This window comes from Pseudonaja textilis, chromosome 1 (assembly GCF_049901715.1).
Source record: "Pseudonaja textilis isolate UNSWEBS1 chromosome 1, rPseTex1.2, whole genome shotgun sequence".
Lineage (NCBI taxonomy): Eukaryota > Metazoa > Chordata > Lepidosauria > Squamata > Elapidae > Pseudonaja > Pseudonaja textilis.
In genome coordinates this window covers 318,568,088-318,579,706 of record NC_141990.1, presented here as the reverse complement: position 1 = coordinate 318,579,706, position 11,619 = coordinate 318,568,088, and the positions used below count along the sequence as shown (strand labels likewise).

The 11,619-nt window shown below is 45.2% G+C and overlaps 1 protein-coding gene across 1 annotated transcript in view; it reads left to right on the top strand.

Annotated features, from left to right (window-relative positions):
* The first annotated feature begins 10,029 nt into the window (after nt 1–10,029).
* The window catches only part of DAPK3 (death associated protein kinase 3), a 25,105-nt gene continuing 23,515 nt past the window's right edge, over nt 10,030–11,619 (top strand). The window contains exon 1 of the mRNA XM_087922596.1: nt 10,030–10,162. The gene's annotated coding sequence lies outside the window, so the exon portion shown is untranslated. The remainder of the gene's footprint in view (nt 10,163–11,619) is intronic.

The following is an 11,619-nucleotide window of genomic DNA, read 5'->3' as shown; positions in this document are numbered from 1 at the left end:
TTGATGAAGGGGTGGTTGTGGTTGTCTTTTTTTTCCCCACACAACACGCCAGAAAAACTCACTCAGCCCGTTGTTAATCTTGAGAAAATAACGCTTCCATTTAACGCACCCCGAAACACGGCTCATCTCCATGTCTGTTCTGACATCACGGAGGCAAGTGAAGGAGGAGAAAAATTGGCCAGGTTTTTTTCTTCCTTGGAGAAATTTTGGAAAGGAGGAAGAAGGGGAGGTGTTTTTTTGGAGGTGTGGGAGGCAGATGTGGGAAAAAATCTGTTTTTCTCTCTCGAAAGGTTGGACGAGACGCGGAAGGGATGATCAATAAAAAGTTATTATCTGGGGATTTGAGAGGCTTTCTAACCGGACAGCCTCTTGGCTAATAGGTTATCGTTGTGCAAATCAATGTATTTAGAACCACTGGAATAATAAATATAAGAATGTCTGGATCGGGCTTCCTGTCTGTATTGAAACGTCTCGAGAGCTTGTGTGAGGAGGAAGGAAGTTGGTGGTGGGGAAAACAATACAGATAGCCCTCGACTTAACGACTTGCTTAATGTCCATCATAATCAATCCCACCAAAAATTACTTAGGGCTCTTTACAAAGGCCGGTGACCTTCTTGTAGACACACAACTGCATTCTGGGCTTTGGGGCCCTCCGCAACCAGCCTGCATTTTTGCAGCATCTGTCAGGGTTCCAATGGATGCCCTAATTAATTCACGAGCCTCCCCCAAGTGTCTAAAGAAATCCAATTATTTATTAGGAGCAACATGTCAGGTCTCAGCTCTGCCCCACGTAGTTTACTGTCCACCGATGATCCTGTTTCCGCCCCCTCCTCATCCCAGGCTGTCATAAATCACATTCTCCAATGGAGTATATATTCTCTCGAGCTCTGGCGCAGGGCTTAGAATCCAGTATTGCAGGCCGACTGCCCACTGCCAGGAGTTCGATCCCGACCGGCTCAAGATAGACTCCGCTTTCCGCTTGAGCCTTCCGCTCCTGCTTGAGGTGGAGGCTGGGCTAGAAGATCTCCAAGGCCCCTTCCAGCTCTATTCTGTTCTATTCCATCCTTCCGAGGTCGGTAAAATGAGGACTCAAATTGTTGGGCAAATAGGCTGACATACAAGTCCCTTAGAGAGGGCTGTAAAGTGGTATATAAGTCTTAACTGCTATTGCTATTTTTGCCAAAATGGGCGTTTAGTTCCAGCTTTTGGGCTAAAATTGTCCACAGCAAACAGGTGTTCCCTGTTCAACCACCGTATTGTTATTTTTTAAATAAATTTATTCAACGTTTCATCAGTGAAAAACAAATTTTCACATTCTACAACGTTGCTAAAGCAGTGTACACATTTGCATTTCACTATTAGCGTGTTATGCATCTTATTTCTTCGTCATTTCAAGCATTATATATACATACATACATTTTTTTTTACTTATTTTGACAAGAAACATTAACAAATGCAAACATAAATAACAAATATAAACCATCTTTCCATTACATACAATGTGTCGGTTGGCATATATCTTTTGTGCATACGTTCTTATTTACATTTATTTACACGTAAACCTTATTGTTTTATGTTACAAAATTATTCAATTCCTTATCCATTCGTACCAGACATCCCTTATTTTATAATATTCTCCTTCCTTGTCATTCAATAACTTCATTTATCCATCCATCTCAGCACATTCATGTACTTCATTATTGTGTCAACCACCATATTCATTTAACTGCCACCAAACTTGTAAAACCAGGTGAGTTGTGATGGCCTGCTTTGCCGTTGTCATGATTTACGACTAATTGGCATTCTGCATTATAAGTCGCAAGTTAAAAGATTATCTGGTAGTCAAAAATAAGCACTGTATGTGTGTGTAATTGGGGGTTCTCACCAGCACTGCTTTTAACACCACAAAATTGTGGCCTCTATAAGTAACCGGTTCAAAAAGCCGTAAATACGGAAGCAATGTTTTGTTCTGACTTAACAACGTGCACCCACTAGAAAAAAAACACAACATGACACATTTCTAAGTTGCTTCCCATTCATGCTTTTAAGACAGTTTAATATCCAGTTGAACATATGTATTTCATGCTCCTTTCAGTTGGGTTCGCCTTCCACTTCTGTTCAAGAAATTCTAGGTTCCTATCTGGGTTGTGTCACGGTAAAAAGCAATGGATTCACACGTCGCATTCAGACACCGTGATTTGATTGCTCTCGGCTTCGGATCACGTTAAAAAGCACACTTGTGTGAAAGCAGTCGATCCTCGTTTAATTTAGCGATCTCAGGTGAGCCTTGCCTTCCTGCAGTACAAAAATAACCAAACAAAACTTGTGACGCGGTTTGGCTCATTAAGGTACCGGTGTCTTTTGCAATAACAACAACAACAAAACACCAGGATTGCACATCAACTCTAAATTTTGCAACGAGATGAACCAAGCCATGTCATTTCGATCCTTCGGTTATTTGATGGAAGTTGAAGTGCCGTCGAGTTGGTGTTGATTTGACAACCTTCCAGATTTCCAAAGATTCCTCCATGGCCATTCAAGTCCATCCACTGCTCCTGTTTCCTTCCTTCCATCTTTCCCTTCTTGCGCCATATCCGTCCTCGGGATGTTGGCGATCCTATTTTTTATCAACAGTCTCACGACAAAGTGCTGTTGAGTTTTGTCCAAACCAGATTTTGAAGCCATGATGATCTTCTGCCTGGACCTTGTTTGCCTTCAATCATTGCCTGGTGGATTAAGTAAAATATGGCCGTATTTTTCCGAGTGTCGCATCACATGTCCGAAATAGTCTTTCGCTTTTTTATGGTTTTGATGATTTCCCTTGGCTTTCCCAGGCAGCTTATCTATCACCTCCTCATTTCTGATTTCCTATCTTTCCCAGTGATAGGGATAGGAATAGAAAAGAATTAGAATTAGAATTAGAATAGAATAGAATTAGAATAGAATAGAATAGAATAGAATAAGAACAGAATAGAATAGAATAGAATAGAATAGAATAGAATAGAATAGAATAGAATAGAATAGAATAGAATAGAATGTTGGAATGAATACAGAATAGAATAGAAATGGAATAGAATTAGAATAGAATTGAAATAGAATAGAATAGAGAATAGAATAGAAATAGAATAGAATTAGAATAGAATAGAATGAATAAGGAATAGAATAGAATGTTGGAATGAATACAGAATAGAATAGAAATGAAATAGAATAGAATTGAAATAGAATAGAGAATAGAATAGAATTAGAATAGAATAGAATAGAATGAATAAGGAATAGAACAGAATGAATAAGGAATAGAATAGAATAGAATGGAATAGAATAGAATGAATAAGGAATAGAACAAAACAGAACAGAACAGAACAGAATAGAATAGAATAGAATAGAATAGAATAGAATAGAATAGAATAGAATAGAATAGAATTCTTTATTGGCCAAGTGTGATTGGACACCCAAGGAATTTGTCTTGGTGCAAATACTCTCAATATACATAAAAGAAAAGATACATTTGTCAAGAGTCAAGAATCGTAAGGTACAACAGTTAATAATAGTCATAGGGTGCAATAAGCAATCAAATCATACTAGGAAACAGCCAATATAAATCATAAGGATACAAGCGACAAAGTTACAGTCCTACAGTCCCAAGTGGGAGAGGATGGGTGATAAGCAGTGGTGAGAAGATGAATAGTGATAGTAGTGCAGACTTTGTAAATAGTTGGACAGTGTTGAGGGAATTATTTGTTAAGCAGAGTGATGGTGTTTGGGGGAAAAAACTGTTCTTGTGTCTCGTTGTTCTGGTGTGCAGGGCTCTATAGTATCGTCTTGAGGGTAGGAATTGGAACAGTTTACGTCCGGGATGTGAGGGATCTGTAGACATTTTCACAGCCCTCTTTTTGACTCGGGCAGTATACAGGTCCTCAACGGAAGGCAGGTTGGTAGCCATTGTTTTTTCTTCAGTTCTAATTACCCTCTGGAGTCTGTGTCTATCCTGTTGGGTTGCAGAGCCAAACCAGACAGTTATAGAGGTTCAGACGACAGACTCATGGATATTAGACTGAGACTGAGGAGTTCACCCTACCCTCCAATGTAAGAAACTGTTTGATTAACTTGGGGCCATCCAGACCCTTGACCTGAATCATAGGATAGTTTTGGAAAATGACAGAGTGGGGGCTCCCAGATTGAACTCTCTGTTTCAGCACAAATATTTTGGGGTCAGATAACCTCACTGGCCTACTTCAGATGTGGAGTTATGACGAGAGGGATCTTGGAGACCTAGTAAATAATCACTTGAATATGAGCCAGCAGTGTGATGCAGCGGCCAAAGCATTCAATACAATCCTAAACAGCGTTAACAGGTATCTTGTCAGCGTACTGAATAATGCATTCACTAAAATCAGAACCCTGAGGCAGGTAGATTCCTCAAAGAGCATGTTTTATTGGATGCATCATATTGGCACAGCTAGTGAAAACCAACTCTGAAAATTCCTGCAGTTTTCCTCTAGTTAAAAGAGCAAAATATTTCCCTCCTCAGTTGTCGCATTGTCTGTTGTGAATAGCTGGCAGGGTGCTTGATCACTCCTCTCCTCCCTCAGCTGCCACCTCTTGGGATGACCTTGATTCCCACAAGAAAACTTTTTGCTTTGACTATTAGCATGCCTATCTATTTCCTCCCCTGCCTTCTCCCTCTCAGAGTTTGTGACAACTATGAGGCAGCGCAAGATGGCTTCAGCCAGCTTCGCTTCAGAATCCTTCCATTCCCCGTCATCCAGTCAGAGCTGAAGAAGCATCTGGGATGAGAAGCGAAACATCTTCAAAGAAAAACCAGAAAATCCGGTTGCCTCTTGGAAAAAAAAGCATCTTTGGGATTAACAAGTTATAGAATCAAGATCACGTGTAGGGTTAAGCAGACGCTTCATATAATTCCTTGGTAAGACCACACTTGGTATATTGCATCCAGTTTCGGTTGCTACAATATAAAAAAAGGCATTGAGACTCTAGAAAGACTGCAGAGAAGAGCAACAAAGATGATTAGAATAATAGATTATTATCTCTATACATAAAAGCGAAAGACCAGCATCATCACAAGCCTACAAACTTGAAATTTGGCACATATCTTCCTCCTGGCTTCTAGGTGCTCACTAAGAAAGGATTTTTTGAAATGACCATCAAAACATTAGCATTCCCTATATTATTATTACTATTATTATTATTATTATTATTACGCTCCGATGTTACAAAGTTCTACTCCCCCTCCCCACCTGAAAAGAAATCTCTTCCAAATGCAAAACACAAGCAGAGGAGTTTCAGTTTCACAGCACCAAGTAGCCTTAGTACAGAACAGTTGAGCTAAGCCACGCTCAGACTCCTTGTTGTCTCTTCCTTGCTCACACAGCAAATGCTGCTTCAGTTTCCAAACAGTCCTCAACTCCTTCACACACTGATAGGACGCTAGCGAGATGAATACCAGATGAATGGATACTGGGAGGCAGAATTTTTTCCCCTTATTTTCCTCCCTCAAACCTAAGCCTGACCACATAGTTTCGCAGTCACCACAATATAAAAAAAGACATTGAAACTCTAGAAAGACTGCAGAGAAGAGCAACAAAGATGATTAGAATAATATATTGTTTTATATATATATATATATATATATATATATATATATATATATATATATATATATATATATATATATTTGTTTTCTGAGGTTCTCATGGTATTTATATGTAGATCTTTGGTTGTTCGGGTTTCTCCCGCGTAAGATTCAAGTATCTAGGCAACGTTTCGATGAAGTCTCATTCATCATCTTCAGGCTTCTGTCTCCAGCTCTGTGCTTCTCAGAGTAATGGAGATTGCAGCTGCTTCCTCCTTTTAACTGCCAGTGGGGGTGGAACTTGATTGGGTGGGGGCTTGGCTGTGTTCTGATTGGGTGGGGGGGTGTTCTCATTGGTAGGGGGTTTGGCTGTGTTCTGATTGGTTGGGGGGTTAGCCGTGTTCTGATTGGTTGGAGGCGTGTTCTGTTCAGGAGGGGGCTTGGTTGTGCTCAGGTTAGTTTTAGTTGCTGGGGATTTGAGCTGGAGAGTTGTGATCTTGCTGTTTGGCTTCTAGTTCGTGGTCCTGCTGCATCTTCATAGTGGGTGTCAGTTTGCTTCATGTATGGCTCAGAGGGGTTTGAAGTGGGTAGTGATGCAGCTGCAGTGCAGCTTCTGGTCCATGGTCGTTTCTCATTTTCTGAATGGGTGGGAGTCTGTTTTCTACATGGAAGTGTAGAAACCCCCTACCAATGAGAACACCCCCCCACCCAATCAGAACACAGCCAAGCCCCCACCCAATCAAGTTCCACCCCCACTGGCAGTTAAAAGGAGGAAGCAGCTGCAATCTCCATTACTCTGAGAAGCACAGAGCTGGAGACAGAAGCCTGAAGATGATGAATGAGACTTCATCGAAACGTTGCCTAGATACTTGAATCTTACGCGGAGAAAACCCAACAACCAAAGATCTACATATAAATACCCCGAGAACCTCAGAAAACAAATATATATATATATATATATATATATATATATATATATATATATATATATATATATATATATATATATATTAATATTATAATATATTCCTGCAAGGAATATAATCCATAATCCATTCCACAATATTCTGTCAGAGTTGAAGAAGCTTCTTGGATGAGAAGTGAAACATCTTCAAAAGAAAAAAAGAAAACAAAGTCCAGTTGCTTGCTGAAAAAGCACCTCTGGGACAACGGTTCTCCTACAATACACATACTAGAATTTTCAACCGTCTGAATTTTCAACGGTGTTTTCTCAACTTTGGCCACCTGAACATACATGGACTTCAACTCCCCAAATTCCTTAGCCAGGAATGTCTGGCTAGTGAATTCTGGGAGTTGAAGTCCATCCATTTTCACCTGGAAATAACCACCTTTAACCGGGAAATAAGGAGAAATTTTCTGACAGTGAGAACAATCCACCCATGGAACACAGAAGTTGCCTTTGGAAGTTGTGGGAGCTTCATCCCTTGAGACTTTTAAGAAGAGACTGGACTGGCATCTGTCAGAAATGGTGTAGGGTTTCCCACTTAGACGGCGGGGGGAGGGGTTGGACTAGATGACCTACAAGGTCCCTTCCAACTCTGATTTTCTGTTATTGGTTACCTCGCCAAGATTGACATAACCTTCTGCTTGGATGTCTAAGATCAGGTTTTCTGCTTCACAACGAGGTCAAAGTTAATTAACTCCTGGGCTTCCTTCTTCCACATTTTTTTTTAATTTAGTTGGCCACCAGGAGAAGCGAAACAATAATTGTCCTCGGTTCATCCAGGAGGGTTTTTAATGAAACGGCTGCAGGGAAATAATTAGAGCGACATTAATTAAATAGAACTACGATCAAAGGTAGCTCTACCTCCGATTTCCCGCCATGCTTTGCCCCACAGCTTGGAAAGCTGAGGTTGCTCGACTGTGGTTTAAAGTGAGTTATAGGGTGTTGTCCCAAGGTGAGAATTGAGAAGGGAGTGAATTCTGTCACCAGCCGTGAAAGAAGAAGGAATTCTTGTGTACTTTTCCACCAGTGGTTAGTGAAACCTCCATGTCCCAGAGCAGTTTGTCAGCTTTGGAAGCCGTATTGGCACCAGACGCTTCCACACGGCCACATTGTTGAGCCTGGGAAAATAGGAGGGGGGAAATTCTCAGAGCGTATGTGGTGAGACATAATAGCATTCTTTTTCTAAGTCAAGGTCATGTTATTTCTGCAGCTGGGTGAGGGGACGTCCGAAGTTGGAATGGATAGTGATTGGGGCACGTGATGCACTGATGGGTGCAGGGGGTGGATTTGTAGTTTTTTTTTTACTTATTGCAAGGAAATTAGGAACTTTCAGATTCGGGATTCTTCCAGATGTGCCAGTTTACCGTCCAAATAAAACAGAACTTTTGAGAAGATGCCTGTCTCGGAGTTATTGGGTGGAGTGGAGGTTTTCTGGAAAACTGACATTATCCCGAATCTGAAATGAGCAAGGCTCTCTCTTGTTGAATCTTAGTTCAGATTTGGACCAAGGTCTCTGTTTCTGGTTCAAAACAGAAAAGTAATTTATCTTATTCAGTGGAATCTCATCCTGTTCGTGACCAAATCAAGCGACGAACAAAAAACCCACCCACTTTTTGAACTGAGTGATGGTTCAAAAATTGGGTGACGAACAAAATTGGTGATTTCCCCTTCGGCACCATTTTTTTTTTTACAGCACGCATGCACAGTCATTCATGCTTCCAGACACGGACCGAATCAAGTAGCAACCGGAGCTTGGGAGTGGTCTTTGTAGAATGGTATTAGTACCTTCCTCAATCTTGATTGTATCCCTCTGTTAATGCAACTTAGGGTTGCGTTGGCTTTTTTGGCTGCTGCTGCCTGACACGGCTGGCTCCTATTTAGCTGGTTGTCCACTAAGACTCCAAGATCCCTCTCCCAGTTCCTGCTATTGAGCCTGGTTTCACCCAGTCTAGATGTGTCCTTTGGGTTTTTCTTGCCTAAGTGTAGGACTTTACTTTTCTCTATATTGAATTTTATTTTGTTAGATAGGGCCCAGTGTTCCAGTCTGTCCAGATCCCTCTGGATCTTGAGTTGATCTTCTTGGGTGTTAGCTATTCCTGCCAGCTTAGTATTATCTGCAAATTTGGTAAGTTCCCCTTCTATTTCCTCATCTAAGTTGTTTATGAAGATTTATTTATTTTTATTTTATCTATTTATTTATTTTGTCAAGCAATTATAAGATAATAGGTATAAGTATAAACATAGTTATGGATACATATAAGAAAAATAAAAGAAATAAAAATAAAAAAAGAAACAATAGGACAGGGACGGTAGGCACATTGGTGCGCTTATGCACACCCCCTACAAACCTCCTGGGAACGGGGTGAGGTCAAATTGAAGATATTGAAGATATAAGACCAAACCTTGTGGCACCCCACTGCTTCCTTCCCTCCACAGTCCCTGCTACTGAGCCTGGTTTCACCCAGTCTAGATGTGTCCTTTGGGTTTTCCTTGCCTAAGTGTAGGACTTTCCTTTTCTCTCCTCCACTGAATTTCATTTTGTTAGATACGGCCCAGTGTTCGGGTCTGTCAAGGTCCATCTTCGCAAAAGAGTTGGCTTTTTCTGCAGCTTTTGATTATGGGCCATGTAGTCAGTCTGCACTCTTAGGGATAGATCTTCTTGGATAGGCCCAATTCCTGGGGGGGTGGGGGTGTCTTCATTTTGGGAAGGTCCAATTCCTCTGTGTGTGTGTGTGTGTGTGTGTGTGTGTGTGTGTGTGTGTGTGTGGTTTTTTTTTTCCTTCCTTTGAATGGGCCAAATTCCTGCATCATGGGGATCCCTCTTCAATGGGACCAATTCCTAAATATGTGTATGGAGGGGGGGGTGTCCTCCTCTAGGGTGGGCCTGATTCCTGCATGGTGGGGGGGTTCCTCCTTTGGTATGGCCCCAATTTCCGTAGGTACCGGTGGGAGTTCTTCCTTTTGGGTTAATCCTCATTTTGGGGCGCGCCTGATTCCTGCATGGGGTGGGGTGGGATTTCCTCCTTTGAGTAAGCCCCGTTCCTTTCTATGGGTGGGTGGGTGAGCGGCTTTCCTCTTGACTCAGCCTTCCGCTTGAGCCTTCCGTTCCTGCTTGAAGGCGGGGGTGGGGGGGTGGGGCTGGACTAGAAGACCTCCAAGGTCCCTTCCGGCTGTCTTCTGTTCTATATACCATCTCGGGTGGGCCCTCTCCCTTCATAAGTGGTTGGTTGTTTTTCCTCCTCTCGCGCAAGGCCGGCGTCGAGAGAGGCGAATCCCCATTATAAAAATTCCCATTGATTAAAAAATAAATAAAACCAAACCAAACCAAAACACACACACACACACAAACACAGCAGCAAACCCAGGGGTCTCCCGTGACGTCACGCGAGGCCCGGGGAAAGCCGTGGAACGTCGGGGCGGTGACGTCACCTCCGCGCTTTAGCCAATCACGGGGCGGCGCTGCTCCGCCTTCCCCCAGGACGGGGCGGAAGGTTGTCTGCTGGAATGCGAGGAGCGGCGGTGGCGGCGGCGGAGGCGAGAACGCGCCTCGCTTCTCTCTCTCTGCCCCCCCCTTCCCTTCCTCCAGGCGCGCTCCCGCCCCCCAGGTGGGTCAGGGGCGTCGGGGGTTTTAAAGGGGAGGCGGGCAGGAAAAAAGGGGGGAGGGGGACCCCGGGGAAAAGGGGTGTGGAGTTGAGGGGGAGAGGCGGCTTTGGAGGGGGCGAGGAGGGAGCAGCGGGGCCGAATTTGGGGCTGGGGGGTCGAGCCGGGAAGGGAGGAGGAAGGCGCGGAGGGGGTCGAAGAGAGGGTGGGGAAGGGAGGAAAGAGGAGTTTTTGGGGGGCAGGGAGGGAGGGAGGGCGAGGCAGGAAGGGATGTAAGGTGGGGGGAGAGGGAGGAGCAAGGGGGAAAGGAGGGGGTGGGGGTTGAGGGAAGAGGGTGGGGGGCCGGTGGAGGGGCCCGGCCTTTTGAGGGGTGGGGTGGGGGTGAACTTAGAAGGACGGGTGGGAGGGAGCTTGACTTGGGGACCCCAATTGGGCTCTTGCAAAAATTGGAGGGGGAAAGGAGAGGGGGCTGGCCTAGGGGAGGCCAACAAAGGGACCTGGCCATTGGGGAGGGGGGAGGATCAGAGGGGAGAGGGTGAGAGCGGAGCTGACTGTGGGCCAGTCTATTAAAATCTGGGGTGGGGGTGGGGATGAGACAGAAGGGGAGGGAGCAGCGGGTTGGGGGTCGGGGAAGGGGGCTGGCCCAGGGGCCCGTGGAGGGGCCTGGCCATTGGGGAGGGGGCTAGAAGGTGGAGAAGGGGTGGTAGGGCTGGCTCCGGGGTGGAGGGGAAGCGTCAACGGAGGAGGCTGGGCATTGGGGTGGGGGGTGGGGGGCTAGAAGGAAGGGTGGGAGGGAGCTGACTTGGCACCAGAATGGGGTGCTGGGGGAAAGGATGGGGGAGAGAGCAGGGGGCTTGGGGTGTAGGGGAAGGGCGTGGCAGGGCTGGCCTAGGGGCCAACGAAGGACCTGGCCATTGGGGAGGGGGCTAGAAGGAAAGGTGTGAGGCTGCTGACTCAAAGACAGAATTGGACTCTGGGGGTGGGGGAGGGGCGGTCGAGACAGAAGAGGGGAGAGGATGGGGAAAGGAGAAGGCGAGGGCTTAGGGGCCCAGGATGGGAGGGAAGGGGGGGGGGGTGGTGGGGCCAGTGGAGGGGCCTGGCCTTTTGGGGAAGGGGTATTAGAGGGAAGGGGGCTTGGGGAACTTGAAGGGAAACGGGGAGGGGTGGGGGAGATGGTGGGGGAGGCAGGAGCCATTTGGGGAAACGCAAGGGTGGGTGGGAGCTGACTTCGGGCCAGAATTAGATTCTAGCAAAAAAAACTTGTGTGTGTCTGTGTGTATGTGTGTGTGGGGGGGAGGATGCGATAGCAGGAAAGGGAAGGGGCCGTGGGGAGGAGAGGAAAGAGAGAGAGGAAGGGAGAGGAAAGGGGTTGGGGGCAGGAGAGGAGAGCGGGGTGGCGGTGGTCTACTGGAGCCCACCGTCCGGGCCATGCGAGAGGCGGATTGCAGGTTTCTCCCTTGTG